This window comes from Condylura cristata, unplaced genomic scaffold (genome assembly GCF_000260355.1).
Source record: "Condylura cristata isolate star-nosed mole 26May11 unplaced genomic scaffold, ConCri1.0 scaffold00017, whole genome shotgun sequence".
Classification (NCBI taxonomy): domain Eukaryota; kingdom Metazoa; phylum Chordata; class Mammalia; order Eulipotyphla; family Talpidae; genus Condylura; species Condylura cristata.
In genome coordinates, this window is record NW_004567118.1 from 18,420,926 (window position 1) to 18,436,161 (window position 15,236).

General features: G+C 55.7%; 1 protein-coding gene across 3 annotated transcripts in view; it reads left to right on the forward strand.

Moving 5' to 3' along the window:
- Positions 1-15,236, forward strand: part of SEMA4D (sema domain, immunoglobulin domain (Ig), transmembrane domain (TM) and short cytoplasmic domain, (semaphorin) 4D) — a 73,392-nt gene that overhangs the window by 39,397 nt on the left and 18,759 nt on the right. For all 3 annotated transcript variants that reach the window (XM_012726544.1, XM_012726545.1, XM_012726546.1), the window contains one exon: positions 13,269-13,332. The gene's annotated coding sequence lies outside the window, so the exon portion shown is untranslated. The remainder of the gene's footprint in view (positions 1-13,268; positions 13,333-15,236) is intronic.

The window sequence follows — 15,236 nt, forward strand, 5'->3', positions numbered from 1 at the left end:
AGCCCATACGATCCCTGTGCCTGTTCTGGAAGAAGAGGCCGTGAGCCAAGCCATGCAGGGAGCCTCCGGAAGCTGGAAAAAGGTGGGGGATGAATTCTCCCCGAGAGCCTCGCAGAGGAACCCAGGTCAGCTTTTGGATTTTGGCTCAGTGAGACTCTGGTTGAACCTTTGATCGCCAGAACTGTTGAGATAATAAACTTATGTTGTTTTAAGCCTCTAAATTTGTGGTAGTTTTTACAGGCATCATAGAAAACCAATACAGGCCCCTTAAGGCATGTTCTCATAACTTCACGTCGTGGCAGAGACAAGCAGGAATGTGTAGCCAAGTGTCGTGCATCGAGCCGGCGGGTGCAAGGCCCTGGTGGGCTTGTGTGAGTGAATGCACAGGGTCATGGGCTGAGCGTGCCACCTGGGGCTGCCGCTGCCTGTCTGGCGGTGTGCTGCTGCGCCTTCAGATGTCAGACACGGGAGCTGCGGGGGCTCAGGGCAGCGGGGCGGTGAGGGGGCCTCAGCCAGGCCGGCAGCCCTCTCCCCGGCCAGGCAGCGCTGGGCGCGGCGTCTGTTCTCAGGCATGGATGGGTCCAGGCTTGCACTGCGGCTAGCAGCACTGGGTTTCCCGGCTGGTCACCCATTAGCATGGGCAAGCAGGGAACCCTGGACTTGGACCTCACTTCTCGGGGCTCTCAAGGGCACTTGCTGTTTTCACGTGCAAGGTGCTGCACCCCCAGTCCCGGCCGCAGCGCCACGCTGTGACATGGTTTAGCTGCCTTGTTAGCCTTTCACTTCAGTAAACTGCCACAGGGGAGCCTTAAGATGCGAGCTCCTTCCTTAGCCACCTCGGACCCTGTCTTGGCTGGACTGCATGGTACTGTGGACGGCCCTGGGGCAGAACCCTGTGATGGACAGAGACCACCCATCCCGGGGGTGAGAAGAATGTTGGGGCTCTGGAGCATCTTTTCCAGCTCATACATTTCCTGGGCTGCCTGGCATTGTCAGGGCAGGTTTCCAGAAACATCTGTGTAGCTGTAGTTTTGCCTTTTGTCAGCCAGACCTTCAGGCCTGTTTCCTTTGTGGCTGTTTCTGCCTTGGTCGACAGCTCCCGAATGTGAAGTGCTCCGCACCAGTGCCCCCCGCTGCTGCTCTTAGGAGGCTGGGTCTGCAGTCAGCACCCTGAACCCGGAGACCTTGGTTTGCATCGGAGGGCATGCTCCGGCTCGCAAATGGGGGTGTGTCTAAGCCAGGAGCAAGCTTGGGGACTCTGGCCCGAGGGATATTGAAGTCCCACGTGTGCCTTTCTGTATCTGAAGTGTTCCCTGGGTCCATACTGAGGAAAAGCTCTTTCCACGCAGCACAAGGGAACTGCCCGAATCACCCTGCCCCGAGTCCACAGGGTCCACGTGTGTCCAGCTCTGCCCGGGCTCTCCATGGTTCTGCAGCCCTCACTTCTCATCCTAACACTGTGTGGCCCCATTCAGCATTTTGCAGTCAGTGGTAGCTGGGTGCCAGCCTCTCGGGCGGTGGTATCTAGGGTGGCAGGGTAGAGCTGGATGGCACTGGGGAATCCAGCAAGGCCCCTCGCAGTGGGCGCCAGCATCTGTGGTGTTGGCCGGACACCACCTCCCTGCACAGACGGCCAATCGCCTCTGCATGGGGCCGTCTGTCCGCAAACAGGTACTCTACTTCCCGCTGTTGTGAGTCAGGTGGCCATGAACTTGGGTGCATAAGCACCTCATTGGGACCCTGGCTCAGCTCTTTGGGGTGTGCACCTGGAAGTGGATTTGAGGGGTGATGGCTGTTCCCTTTAGTAGTCTTAGGGACCTCCATCTATGGCTTCCCACGGAGCTGCACACGTCACATTCCACCGGCCTCCTTTCTCCACGAGCCTGGAGCACTTGTTCTCCGTGTTTCTAATAGTAGCTGTCTTAAAGAGGCTGAGAAGATCTTTTTTGTTTTGAACTAAGCCTGGATTTGGAAACTCATCTCGCTTTCACAGGGTTTTCAGGCCTCATTCTGCACCGCCTGCTAGTAGAATCATTTTTGGCCCCAGGAGCCCCCAGAGGCACTTTGCACCAAGTGGGTGAGCAGAGCTGGGTCAGCTCCACACCACGTGCTGGGCCTCTGGGGTCCTTTCAGATTGAGTGATCCCAGGCCAGCCTGTGTTTGGACCCCTTCTTCCTCTCCATCCGGGGACCTCAGTGTTCCCACATGAACCTGGAGTGAGGGGTCACGTGGCCCCATCTTCCCTGGCCTCTACCCGAACACATTCCTGGGCCTCTGGTACATGTGATCTGTACATGTGTGCCAGGGGTACATTTGTGTACATGGGAGACCCTTGTCAGAAGGGCAAGGAAGGTGAGGGAACAATCTCTGTGAGCTCTGGGAGGATCCTTTCAGGCTCTGGGAAAGGAAATGCTCCGGAAGCTGCCGGAGCCCAGGGGGGCAGAGCAGCACCCCTGTTTCCCTGAGGCCCTTCCCTGTCTGCACAGGGATCAGACTCGCCATCCTAACTAGAATGGCACTAGAACCCCTGGGGTGGCGGAACCACAGAGGAAAGTCTGAGCCATGAGCCCAGGGGAATCCTCTGGGCAGTGAAGCACCAGACTGTGCCTGGCCATGCAGCGTGCTGGGGAGGCACAGAGCCCGACCTGGCCCTTCCCCACGTCCATGAAGGAGCCCTGAGGCTGGTGGGGCAGGGCCGTGGGAGAGGGGCCCAGTGGCTCAGCACTCAGCACAGTGGGCAGCATCACAGCCCCGTCCAGCCCATCTGTCTCCTCATTCTGCCTCTTGTGTCGCTGTCAAGGGGAGAGAGCTGGAGGGGCAGCCGCAGACTCGGGTGCCAGTGCTTCTGTACTCTCATTAAGGGGTTGTAACTGTCCCACTGGAGGGCCCCTGGAGGGTCGAAGCAGCCACCCTCAACAGCACTGGCCTCGCTCTGTTAACTGGCCCTGTCTGTTAACCTGTGGCCTGGCCACCAGCACCGGTCACCCAGGACCCCCCATGACCATCGGCATCCTTCTCTGCTGCCTTCCCTGTCTCGGTGTCTCAGTGTCAGGGCCATGACAGAGCCTGCCCTGCGCAGCTGGCGCGGCCTGGGCTCAGGTGGAAGGAGAGGTGGGAGAACTGAGGCAGAGCCCGAGTGTGGCTGGGCATGGAGGTGGCCTGCCATCCTGCTTCCTCACTCTGATGTCTCTTCATCTCCACAGAAGCTCATGCTCCAGCCTCTCGAGATCTTGGTTCTCCAAAGGCAGCCACGTCCAAGACAGGGTAGACCCATCTTGGTCACAGAATATTCTAGACGGTGACTAGGTGGCACAGGTGCTGAGGGGCTGGAGTCCCAGCCACTGCCCACTGACGCCCAGATCCCAGGTGGCGATGTGCTCGTCAGCACACCTGCCCTCAAGAACAGGGGGCGCACTGAGGTCTCCTGGGATATGTGAGTCAAGAGCTAAGACAGGAGCCCCTGGTGTAGACAGTTAGGTGGACACTGTCAGGAACCAAGTCAAATTCTTTCACTCTCTGATCAGTTTATTTGGGGGAAAATGAGTGTAGAAAGAGTGAAATGTGAAACTTGGCTGAGTTGCCTTTTTTATAGCTGCTGCCTGTCACAGGGTCAGAAGGCTGCAGCTCACAGCCTCGCAGTTAAAGCCTCAGTGAACCACCGAGCTCTTCCCTGCTGGGTTTCAGCAATATTAGTGCTAAGAGCCCCAGCTAGTGCCTGTGGTGCTGAGCCATGGTGTCAGCAGCCCACACCCTGTTGGAGGCCAGGCTGATAGGCCAGCCCATTGGCCCTGGGCGCCCACCTTTGGTGACGCGGCTCAGAGCTTGAGCCCAGAAGCCTGACTGCAATGTCTAGCCTGATTTGCATCTATCAGAGCTTCCTGGATGGACAGGACAGATGTGGGGTGAAGGCGTGAGTGGACAGAGTGATGTAGGGACTCAGCAGTGTGCCTGAGGGCTCGCTGGGGGGTGGAGGGCCTGGAAGGAGCCCCAGGGACAGCAGGAGGTCACACCTAAGATTCCTGGGGCCACCCTCACCTTCATTCTAGGGGAGACCTAGTGGTGAGAACACCGAAAGTGCTTATGTTTAGAAACAACATGGTGATGGAAAGAAAAGTGAAAAATGCATTTTGTAATATAGGAAACAAAGATCAAAGTTCAAAGATGTTTCAAGAGCCCCTCAAGTCCCTGAATGGTGCTTGCTCACCCTGGTCCCCCTCATGTACTTGTGCCAGGGGAGCACAGCCAGGTGCCAGAGGCTTCAACCGGAGCTCAGGTGCACTGGGTGCTCACCTGCAGAAGTAGCTTTGAGCCGCGCCTGCTGGGGTCTGGGCGCCAGTGGGCAGTGGTGGGCACGTGCCAGCCCGGGCGCCTCTGGGCTGAGCCTCTGCGGCTGTTTCTGCACGGATAAGCTTAACACCTAAGTGCTTTCGTATCATCCCGTCTTGGCAGGTAATAACACGGTGTGCTCGCCGCCGCTCACTGGCCAGCTGCCGCTGGACGCTGCGCCCGCCTCACAGCTGTGATAGGTCATTTTTTGAGCCAGTTCCTGACTGTTGCACTCCCAGATGATCACTCTTTATAGTGCGACGTGGAGATAAGCCTGCTGGGGCTGGCATCCTTCTGAACGCGTGGGATTGCTGAGGCCCAGGAAACAGACGTGGCGGAACTTGTCAGACACCCCAGAGGCCAGGCTACTCCACCCTCTACAGTCAGCAGTAATTTATGGCTCTTCTTGCCCAGGGAGATGGAGGTCCCTGGAGCTGGCCTGGTGTTGGCCTTGCCCTGGTAGGGACTGGGCAGCAGGCAGCAGTAAATTACCTCCCCCTGGAGGTTGAGGGGCCAATAAGCTGCCACCTGCTGGGGTCCCCACAGGTGTGTTATTGATTTCTGTAAAAGAGAGTTGGCCCTGGGAGCCCTTGCAGTGGAGGGGCCGTGGGGACCGGGCGGGCTGGGGAAGTGCAGCTTGGGAAACTTGTGTAAAAAAATTCCTTCCGGTTCTGAACTTACCCCTCCCTGTGACTGAAGCATGTCTAGAACCTCTGTTACTGTGGACACTTTGAGTGTGGTTGGCAGAGAAGCCTCAAGCCCTGGTGCCGTCCACCTGCAGAGACAGCTGGATGTGGGAGAAGACTGGAATAGAGGCTGTGTGCTGATGGGGTTTTCAGCGAGGTGCCACTGCTACCTGAGCTTGGGGCAGCTTAACATTAAAAAGAAACTAGGGAGCAAGTTTGAGAGTTTGATCGAAAACTGGGTTTGGCTCTTGAGACCCAGTGTGCCTCGGCCAGGGCACCTGCAGGGATGGACAGCTTCACTTTGCACCCCATGAGTGGTGAGGGGCTGGGAGCTGGGGGGTTGGGGGTGGGCAGGCATAGGTTTCAGACTGATCACCACGCTCTTCTCTGGCCTAGCTTCCTGAAGTTTCCAGGCCTTGGTATTTTCATTTGCAGATTAGGGATGATGACGACAACAGTGACTGTCTTGGCCCCAGTGAGCCCTGGGCAGCCCCTGGGAAGTCCAGCACAACCCCGGTTGTGACCCTGGAGCTGACTCACTTCTTGCTGTGGCCAGACGGAAGTCCCCCGCCCCCCCAACCATCAGGCGCAGCTTCATTATCTCCAGACAGTGGGCGAGTGCCTTTAGAGTCAGCCAGAGGCTGAGGGGTGGCGGTGAGCGGGGTCCTCCTGGCTGTGGAGCACTGGGGACCTGCTTCCTAGGCCTCAGGTGGGACTGCCCCTTGGGCCCTGTTCGCTTCTCATCCCCATCAGCGAGAGCTTTGGTGAGTGGAGGATCCTGGAGGACATGGGGACCCAGAGGGACAGATGGGAGGTGTGGGGGCTGGGAGGTGGTACAGGCTAGCCCTGGAAGGCCACGTGGGCTGCTGACAGGAAGGAGATAAGGAGACCCAGCATTCTGCTTTCCTCGCCCCACCTCATCCCTGGGAGCAACTTAGATCCCCTTTTTGCCCGCTCTGGGAAGTGGGGCACGACCCCTCATTGTAGATAGGGCTGTTTTGGGGTCCTGGTGCTAGCAAGGTGCCATCTTGTTAGGGGTATGGACTAGGTAGGGGCTGGAAGGTGCCCTATAGCCCCAAGTGGTTCACCATCCTGCACCTCAGTTTCCTTCTGCCTGAGGGGAAGGAACCAGCATCTCAGTGGCTGCGAGGATCCCAGAGTTGACATTTGTGCAGCCCTGGGAGCCTGACTGAGGACTCCCATCCTCTCCTCTGCTACCCAGCACCCACCAGGCACCTTGGCCTGGCTCCAAAACCCCACTATGTCCAAAAAGTGGCACCAGGTGGGGGTAGCAGTTAGGCCTGTGTGTGGAGTCCAGAAGGACATGTGTGACACTGGGGAGCAGTGCCTGTACTCAGCTGGTGGCCATGGAGCTCCAGAAAGTGCTTCTCCGGAAATGGTGCCTGTGCGCACCCCCCCCCCACCCGTCTGCGCTGTGCCCTCAGTGTGGTCACAGAAAGCAGAACCAGCGGGCGACATGGCGCCGGGGCCAGGCCATGCCGTGCTTGGTAAGCATGCTGTGCTCGCCTGTCCTGGGGCAGCAGCACATGCCGCGGCCCGGACCCCCACCTGCCAGACCCTGCAGCATTCTATGGTGCAAGCACAGCAGGACCCCCCCCACCGGGGGGTGTTCGTCAGGGACCTGCTGGATGAATCAGGCCTGCACCTGCTGTTCTCATGGCACCACATTGATGGAGAGGTCCAGTGCCCGGCTCCAGCCGTGGTTGGTATTAACGGAGCCAGTGGAGGGCTGACGTGTCCGTGTTTCTGTCGCCCTGAGACCCTGGCGCCTGGCGGAGTGTGTGTGGGAGCTGGGGCAGGTGACGCCGAGCTTGGATGTCGGCTCTGCTGGCAGGCCTGTGGGACCAGCGAGTGAGGCTTCAGGCCCAATTCTGGAGGAACACAGCCGCCAAGCTGTCAACTCCACAGTGGGGGTGTTCGCTGTGTGCATACTGATGTGTGTATACCCCCACTTTCTGTGCTGAATAAGGCCCCTGGTCAGAAAGCAGAGTAGCAAGCACAGCTGTTAGCCCTCCTCGGCCTTAAAAATCTGAGTCCCACCGGAAAAGGCCCTCAGACGGGAAAGGCCCTGGCTAGGGCTTATGTTTGGGGACCCGCTGCCATTGCCCCACGCCCCTGGCTGGGACAGGGATGCCCAGTGTGCTTGCATGTGTGAGGTGCCTAGAGCCTGTCCCTGGAGCGCTGGCTGGTGTGACCCCAGCTATTCTAAGGAGGGTGCCTTTGCCCCCATGCCATTTCAAGGAAAGCTGAATTTTTCCTCACTGAGAAATCACCCTCAGAAACGGTGCCAGGACCCCATGGGGGCCTGGCTCATATTGATGTTGGCGTGTTCTAGAGAAGCTTTGAGATTCATGGCTGGGCTTCCCATGAACTGTAAGCATCAGCCTCCTGGTTGACCTTTCATTCCTAACCTGCCCAGCAGCAAGTCATCTTTCCCCAGTTTTCTCACCCGAATGGTGGTCATCTGGGGTGACATATGTTCTGACTAATCTGGAAACTGACGTGTTCAGAAAGTGGAGGCCTCGCCCTGTGGGGCTGTACAGCTGCTGGAAGGACAGCACCTTTTTGGTGCTGAGGCTGCTGGGCCAGCTGGTAGATGGGGCCCTGGCCTAGGTGTGTGTAGAGCCAAGGTGGATTTGGCCACCTGGGTGCTGCAGCCCTGGTGAGTTCTGAGGGCTGGGAGCTGTGGCCATTTCAGATGGTCACCAGGACCTGGGCTGGCCAGGCACCAGGCAGTCAGCACAGGCTGCTCCCAGCCTCCTCCTGTTGTCTCTAGAGGTGCAGGCCATGAGCTCCCCCATCACGTTCCCTTCCATTTGCTACCGACCATAGCTCTTTGAGGTCACCCAGATGTGCTCCCCACAAGGCCACGAGTGCGTCATTTAAGCCGTCTCTCCCCTTGTCACTGCTGAGGAGGGCCGAGGAGCCCGGCAGCTCTACCTGGAAGCACCTGGACACGGAGAAAAGCTTGAGGGAGGTCCCTTCAGGCCATAGCATTGCCCTGAAAGGGGTTGCACCTTTGCTGGCCATTTACAAGGTAGACGTGGGTTGAAATTTTGACTATCACCATCGGCACAGATGGCTGGAGGTGTTTTAGCAGCAGAGGCCTGGGACCCTGGGTCCTTCCCAGGTCTTCATGGGCCCAGAGAGCTGTTGCCTCCTTCCTCACAGCAGGTGTGCAGTGGTCGCCGTGGCCCCTGCCACTGTTGGGGACCTGGTGTGCCTGCCCCCATGGCCACATTGTACCCTCCCTGGCAGGCGGGCTGGAGATCCGGGATAAAGGCAGAGGCTCCCTTCAGGTGCAGAGGGCTGTGCAAGACAGTGGCAGGAGCCTCAGATCATGCTAGAAGTAGGCTGCTGCCTGCAGGTGGCGAGAGCTCAGCCTTGCCGGTGCCAGCGGGAAGGTAGCTGGGGCTTCACGGTGCTTTGGCCTGGGCCTGCGGGTTCCCTCCTGGATCCGTCTGTGGGGAGGGAAGACCTGTTTGGGAGGGAGACTGATTGCGAAGGAAAGGCCTCGGGTTCACTCGGGGCCTGGCTGAGTGGGATCATGGTCTGTGGTTGAGATGGACTGACTCTAACTCTGTAGTTTTAAGAAATCGCTAGACAAAAGCAAAAAAAGTGGCATTTTGTGGTTTTGAGACTTAAAAAAGAAGTCTCTGCTAGATGTGGGCTTGTTGAGACTCCTTGGCTTGGCCTTCGGACTTGAGTCAAAAGGAGAGACTTCTTCATCTTCATCCCCCCTCCAGCTGGCTGGTTCTGGGGGCCACATCTAGAGCAGGGGGCCCTCTGGTGAGACTGCCCACCGGGCATACTTAGAGAGGCTGTGAGCTCCTTGGGATGTGATCCCACATCTGGACAGCCCAGAGGGAAGTGCTGAGCCAGCCCTGGGTTCTCCATGGCTCTAGGCGCCTGTTTGGGCCAGAACACAGTCTGTTCTGAGTTCCGGGGGAGGTGGCAGGTGCCGGCATGGGGCCTGCACCCTGCGTGGAGAGAGCACGTCTGCAGACAGCCACGCTCACTGTGTCATGGCACCCCGCCTCCATGCAGTGGCAGTTCCGAGCCCGAGAAAGGCCCAGCATGCCTGGGAGCACTGCAGAGCGCGGTGGGAGGCCTCTGACTTGACCCCAGCCCAGACACTGCCTCCTGTTGGGCCCTGCACCACTACATGACTGGTCTCATAGCAGAGAACGATGCCACTGGAAAAATGGCTCGACTGCCCGGCAAATCTTAGAAGAGCAGACTGAAATAAGTCATTGAAATGGCGTAGCAGTTTCTGAGTGGATGAAGCAGACCTGAGAGTGAATCTCAGGCCGTGGTGCCCAGGTGTGAAAGTGTCACAGTCACAGTCTTTAAGAACAGATATTAAGTAGGAAATTGGCAAGGATTTAATGTCCAGACGATGTCATCTTGCACAGCCCCACAGTCCTGAAGCACGCTTAGGGGCTTGGGCACATCCCCGGGACCCGGTGGGCAGGCAGGACGTGGCCCGTCACCCACAGCCGCCCGGCAGCCGCAGACACGGGCCCACAGACCGAGTTCCATCCCCCTCCGGACACTGTGGGCCACTGCTCAGTGGCTTTTCCTTTCTGCTGGGGTTTTTAGCAGAAGGAGGGCCCACCGGTGTCAGCCAGTCGGAAGTGACCTCAAGTCTGCTGTTCCTGAAAACGGCCATTCTGATGAAATCCGGTAAACTTGAAAAGGGGAATCAGTATTTTCTTCTCTGGTGTTTTCCAAATTGCTTATACTTTATCTTACTTTTATCTATCTTACTTTTAAGATCAGGTCTCTCACTGCTGGCAGGTTTTTAAAATAAGTGTCAGTGCAGGCAGGGCCTTTCATCTAAGACACACACAGATGGGCACAGCTCGTGTGCCTGCATAGGTAGGATCACGCTGTGCACACTGTGGGGAGCATTGTCACTGGACTCGCTATCTTGAGAGCCTTTCATCTCAGTGGCAGCTTTATTCTTTTTCATGGCCATGTAGTATTCCAACCAAAGTTTGCATACTTTCCATATATAGTTTGTATACATGGGAATGTGTGCTCATACAGCATCTTTACCAGTTTGGAGGCACACACACCTGCCTAGGTGAGAAGTTCTTGCTAGGGGTGGCCCAGGAGGCTGCCCTGGGAACTTTACACCCCCACTGTGACCCCTCTGCAGCAGCCTGTCCCACAGGTGCCCTTCTCAGAGATAAAAATGCTCTTTATTTCACTGTGTAAGCCCCCTGGGACAGGGCCAGTGTGCTGGGGTTGATCACCTTTGAGGCCCCCACTATACATCACCCCCGGCACCATGGCGAGGGGCTTTCAGGCTGCTGCCAGGAGAGTATGAATGTGAACCCAGCAAACCAGCATAGAGCCCTGACCTCCCCTTGTGGGAGGAAGCTGGAGGGGCCCCAGTAATGGTGGAGTTAGATGTGCTGGCAGCCAAAGCCCACTTTTTTTCTTTTTAAATAATAGTTTATTTTTACATCATTTCATGTCTTTTTCCATCTCAGCTATAATCCCAGTGGGCTTCCCATCACCAAATCACCTGTGTGCCATCACCATAGTCCATTGCACTCCCCCCTGCCCCCTGTTTTTGATCCCATTCCCCACCCTACCCCCGTAAAATGTCTCTGGTATATATGTTGTTCATTATTATTTCTTCCCACCCCCACCCCCCGTCCCGGTCCTTTATACTCCTGCTATGAGTGAAACCATCCGGTATTTTTCCTTTTCTTTCTGGCCTATTTCACTCAGCATGTTCCCTTCCAGCCCCATCCATGTTGCTGCAAAAGGCATGAGTTTATCTTTTTTGGTTGCTGAGTAATATTCCATTGTGTACATGTATCACATCTTTTTAATCTAGTCACCTACTTTTGGGCATTTGGGTTGATTCCACATCTTTCCTATTGTAAATAAAGCAGCAATAAGCATGTGGGTGCAGGCATTAAACCCCACTCTTTTAAGGTCGGCCTAATTGGCCAGGCTCTCGGAAAGAGTGGCAGTCGATTCTTACGCTGTACTTCCTCGGTGCCAGACGCTGCTTTAATCGACACCCAGGGTGTCCTTCACACAGGCCATTCACAGATCTTCCACCACCAAATGAGGTGGGTACTATTATCCTGCCAGCTTTCTGGACGAGGAGACAGAGGCAGAGATGACATACCTTCCCCCTAGGAGACACAACTAGAAAGTGGAGAGGCCAAGCCTGAACCCAGGTCACTGACTGCAGAGCCCCATGCTCCGGTCCCCACCCCTGTGTCTTCTGCATATCCAAAAAGAGACGGCTTGGCTGCTTCTGTGGGGAGGACCTTTAAGTGAGGTTGCATTGCAGAACAGCAAGAGTCTGCAAGAGAGGCCCACCAGGCTCGGCTGCACAGGTGTCACAGGCGGCCCCAGGCCGCAGCTGTCGGAACCTGGGTGTCAGGGCTGCGTGGGTCCTGTACCTGTGGGGTTGGGGGTTGTGGAGGGGCGCGAGGGCCAGGTTTCGGGTGTGTGAGAGCGAAAACACTGTTCTTTTCGGATTCACCTCATCCTTTTTTGGCAAATGGGCATTGTATTCCCCCTGGGTCCTGATAAATAGGAGATGCAGAGTTGAGGGACTTGGTTTGCAATTACTCAGAATCGTGTCTTTTGTATACTACAGCATAGTGATAACTAATTATAGCTTGTGGGTTTTTCTGTTGAGAAGGAAGAAAAAATTGCCTTGTAAAAGATGCAGAAAAGCGCCTCGCCTTGGGCCATTTGAGGTCAGGAGAGATTATTTTTACTCAGGAGCCCCTGAGTGAGAGTCTGTTGGGGCGGGTACATGTGATGGCTTGCCTTGAAGACCGAAAATGGACACCTTAAGTCCAAGTGAGAGCTTATCATGAACTCCGGTACCCCAAACCTGCCGCCCCCCTCCCCCATTTTCGTTCCTTGGAATTTGGATGACTGTGATGAGAGCCAACCAGAGAACAAGGGTTCTGCCTTTTATAGTGTGATGCAGGCTTCGCTAGCTTCCATAAGAGAAAGTTCCGCAGTGTGAAGTCTTGGCACTCCCGTTATTTAGCTAGCCCTCTTATTTCTGGGCGGCTTGTTTTTTTTCTCTGCTGAGGTGTACTTAAGTACCAGCTGTGTGACAGCTCATCAGCTCTGCTGTCCTGCCCCTTGGTGGTGCCCACCCCTCCCTGGCCTTTAAACAGAAGACTCTGGTTCCTTGCATGAGAGACCCTGACCTCCTGTCTCACATTTGCTTATTTGGCCATCAGAAGCAGCCACTGCCATCACTGGGACCTGAATCAGTCTGGAGCCCTCTCAAGGCAGCCAGGGTCTCATTTGCTAACTTAAGACATTATTTAAAATTCATTGGGGTCAGTCACTGGAGGGCCCAGGGAACCCCAAACAACTTGTGCCATTGTAATATGTAAGAATGGGATGCATGTGGGTCTCTGTGCATAGGGGCGATGGGAAGGGTGGGGCCTCAACCATATTTTCAGGGTCAATATCCTGCTTCTTATGCTGTCTTCAAACAACTGGCAGTGAAAGGAAAACAAAAGTGCATCAACCACACAAACATTGATGTTTGAGTCTAAGGTTGACGAGCAATGTTGGAGCGTTCCCAGCCACAGAGGGCCGGCGTTCCTGTCACTGCTGCAAGGCCTCTGTAATTCCATGCGTGCGCGTGATGTGGGTTCTGCTGTTCTGGTTCCTTGTCTCGTTGTGATCCTACCGCACTTGGGGATTCCTATTTTGGGTAGGGGGAGAGGCTCCATCCTGCACTATGCAGAGATAACAAACACTGCAGACACTTGCTGCACCACTTCTAGAAATTCTTCTGTTTAGCTTGAAAACAAATTGGGTCAATACGTCATGTGTCTTTGCCTTTTCCCTTCATTACCCCACAACTTGGATTTCCATATGTGCTATGGGATATGTCTTGTGTCTGAAGCTCAGACGGATTGATGACATTGTTTGATCAGTGGACTCAGGACTGGACTAAACCATCGTGAATGGCTTGTTTTGCAGCCAGTGGCTGGGTACCATCTCCGGCACCTCGGCTCAGGGGCACGGGCTCTGTTTAGAGGTGAATGATGGCACACACTGGCCCCTCCTGCTGTGTGCCCGGACCCGGGGGTGGGGGAAGAAGGCGTCCAGAGAGATTTTTTTGAATGCAGTTTCTTTTCCAGGGCTCTCCAGGAATGATGCTGAGTTTATGTTGATCATCAGGTTAAGTATTTATATGTTCTTGTTTCCCATTATTTTCAGAGCAGAGATCTCTGAAGACACCTTCCAGAAGCAGTCAGAAACTTTCACAGGGCATGAGATAAAGGTAAAATCATTTCGTTTCTCCCTCTCTATTCCGAGCTCACTCCTGGTAGACACCTCCCTGAATTCCAGCTGAAGGTTGTTCCTTGCTTCCCATGTGATTTGGGGGACAGAGGTCCACACCCAGCCGACCAGGATCAGGCTGAGCTCAGAGGGTGTGGTGGCGCCCCTGAACTCTGCGTAGCCCTGTCTGCTTTCCTCTTTCCCATGGCTTCCCCTGCCCTGCTTCTGTGCCCCTCTCCCGTGGACTGATGGCCCCCGTCTAGCCCAGAAAAGCTCCCTCCCGGGGGGATGTGAGGACGTCATCAGTGAGGTGTGATGTGAACAGAGGACCGTCCATGTCACCCGGCCCTGGCTCTGGCCCTGGCCTGTTCTGTGATGCTCTTAGCTGTGGTCAATTCCAAACCACGTATGTCCAGTTTCAGAGGAAGAAAAACGCCAGATTAGTTAGTACACGCCCACGCCCAGGGCGCCGGGCTCCTCTACCGCCCTCCCTGCTTGGTCTCCGTGGCCCCCACTGGCCTCTGCTGTTGTCTGCCTGCCGGTGGGCATGACAGCGTCCCGGACCTGCTTGGCCGCTTCGGTGGGGCCGCCTAATGCGCGCGGCTCTAGCCCAGGGACTAGTCCAGGGATGCTCAGTACTCTCCATGCTGGTTGTGTCCAGACACGTGCTGGCTGGACCAGGCCCTGCGGCGCTCCGAGCTCCGAGGGCGGGTCACCCACTAGGAGCGCCACGCCTTGGCACTGAGCACACAGGCATTTTGTCTTAGGACTTTGTTTGTTACCTCCTTTATTTTAAAGAAATATGTTGGGATCTATGGCTATAAAAGCATTGAAAGCAAAGACAAGCTCTCGTTCAGCGCTGTTAGTAGTGAGAGAATCCCAGTGCAAAAACCCTGTTGTTTTTACCTCGCTGTCAAAAGCAGTAAACAAAACGGCTTCTCACTTTTTCACCTAACTGAGAAAAGGGCAAAGAAATAAGGACATCCTAACGACCACATTGGATGTTTGTCAACAGAGTACGGGGTGGGGGGGTGGGAATAATGCGTTTTCATGAGATGATTTTTCACAAGACTATGTAAAGTGTACTTCATTGTTTACAAAGCAGACATGAAATGTAAGTTCTCTTCCTTCCCCACTGGTCCCATGGTTAACATTTGGGTCTGTGCCTTTCCCCGGAATGTGTATGTGTCTGTCCGTCTGTGTGTGTCCATGGTCTGTGTGTATGTGTGTTGGCCTGTGTCTGTGTTTGTCTGTGCGTGCAGTGTGCCCCTGTGTGCCTGTGTGTATAGCCACGTGTCCTGTGTCTGTGTCCCGTGTGTCTCTGTGAATCTGTGTGTCCCTGTGTATCAGTGTGCATAGCTTGCAGCCATCTTTGAAATCAGGAACGTTTTAAAAATTAATGCAGATAAATTTCAGTTACACCGTAGCTTTCCAACATAATCTCCTTTGCCTAAGGTTGCCCCTGTGTCCAACACTGCAGCCCCATGCTGGGGCACAAGTTTGAGTGCTGTTGCAGGCTCGCCTGGGAGGAGTGGGGACGTCTGCAAGAGCGGGGTGATGTGTGATGCTGTGCCTCTCCTGTCCAGAGATCCTGTTGAGTCACGACCGGGACACAGCCCTGGTCTCAGCATTTCTGACCCAGCCCCGCTGTGCCCAGGAGTGATGTCCAGTCCAGAGAGTCTGAGGGTGCCCAGGAAGGTGCCAACAGGGAAAGTCGGGTCTGTGGGAGGGTGGCCTCACACCCCCTGGTGCTCAGCGGGCTCAGGGATCCCGGCCGGCCCTGGCAAGCGTTGTGCCGCCGTGTGCACCAACACCCCTGGTACACGTGTCCAGTGTGCTGGAAGGGGAAGGGGAGCCGGGATGCGAGTGCTGTGACAGACGGCTGCCGCCACCTGTCCTCGGGCC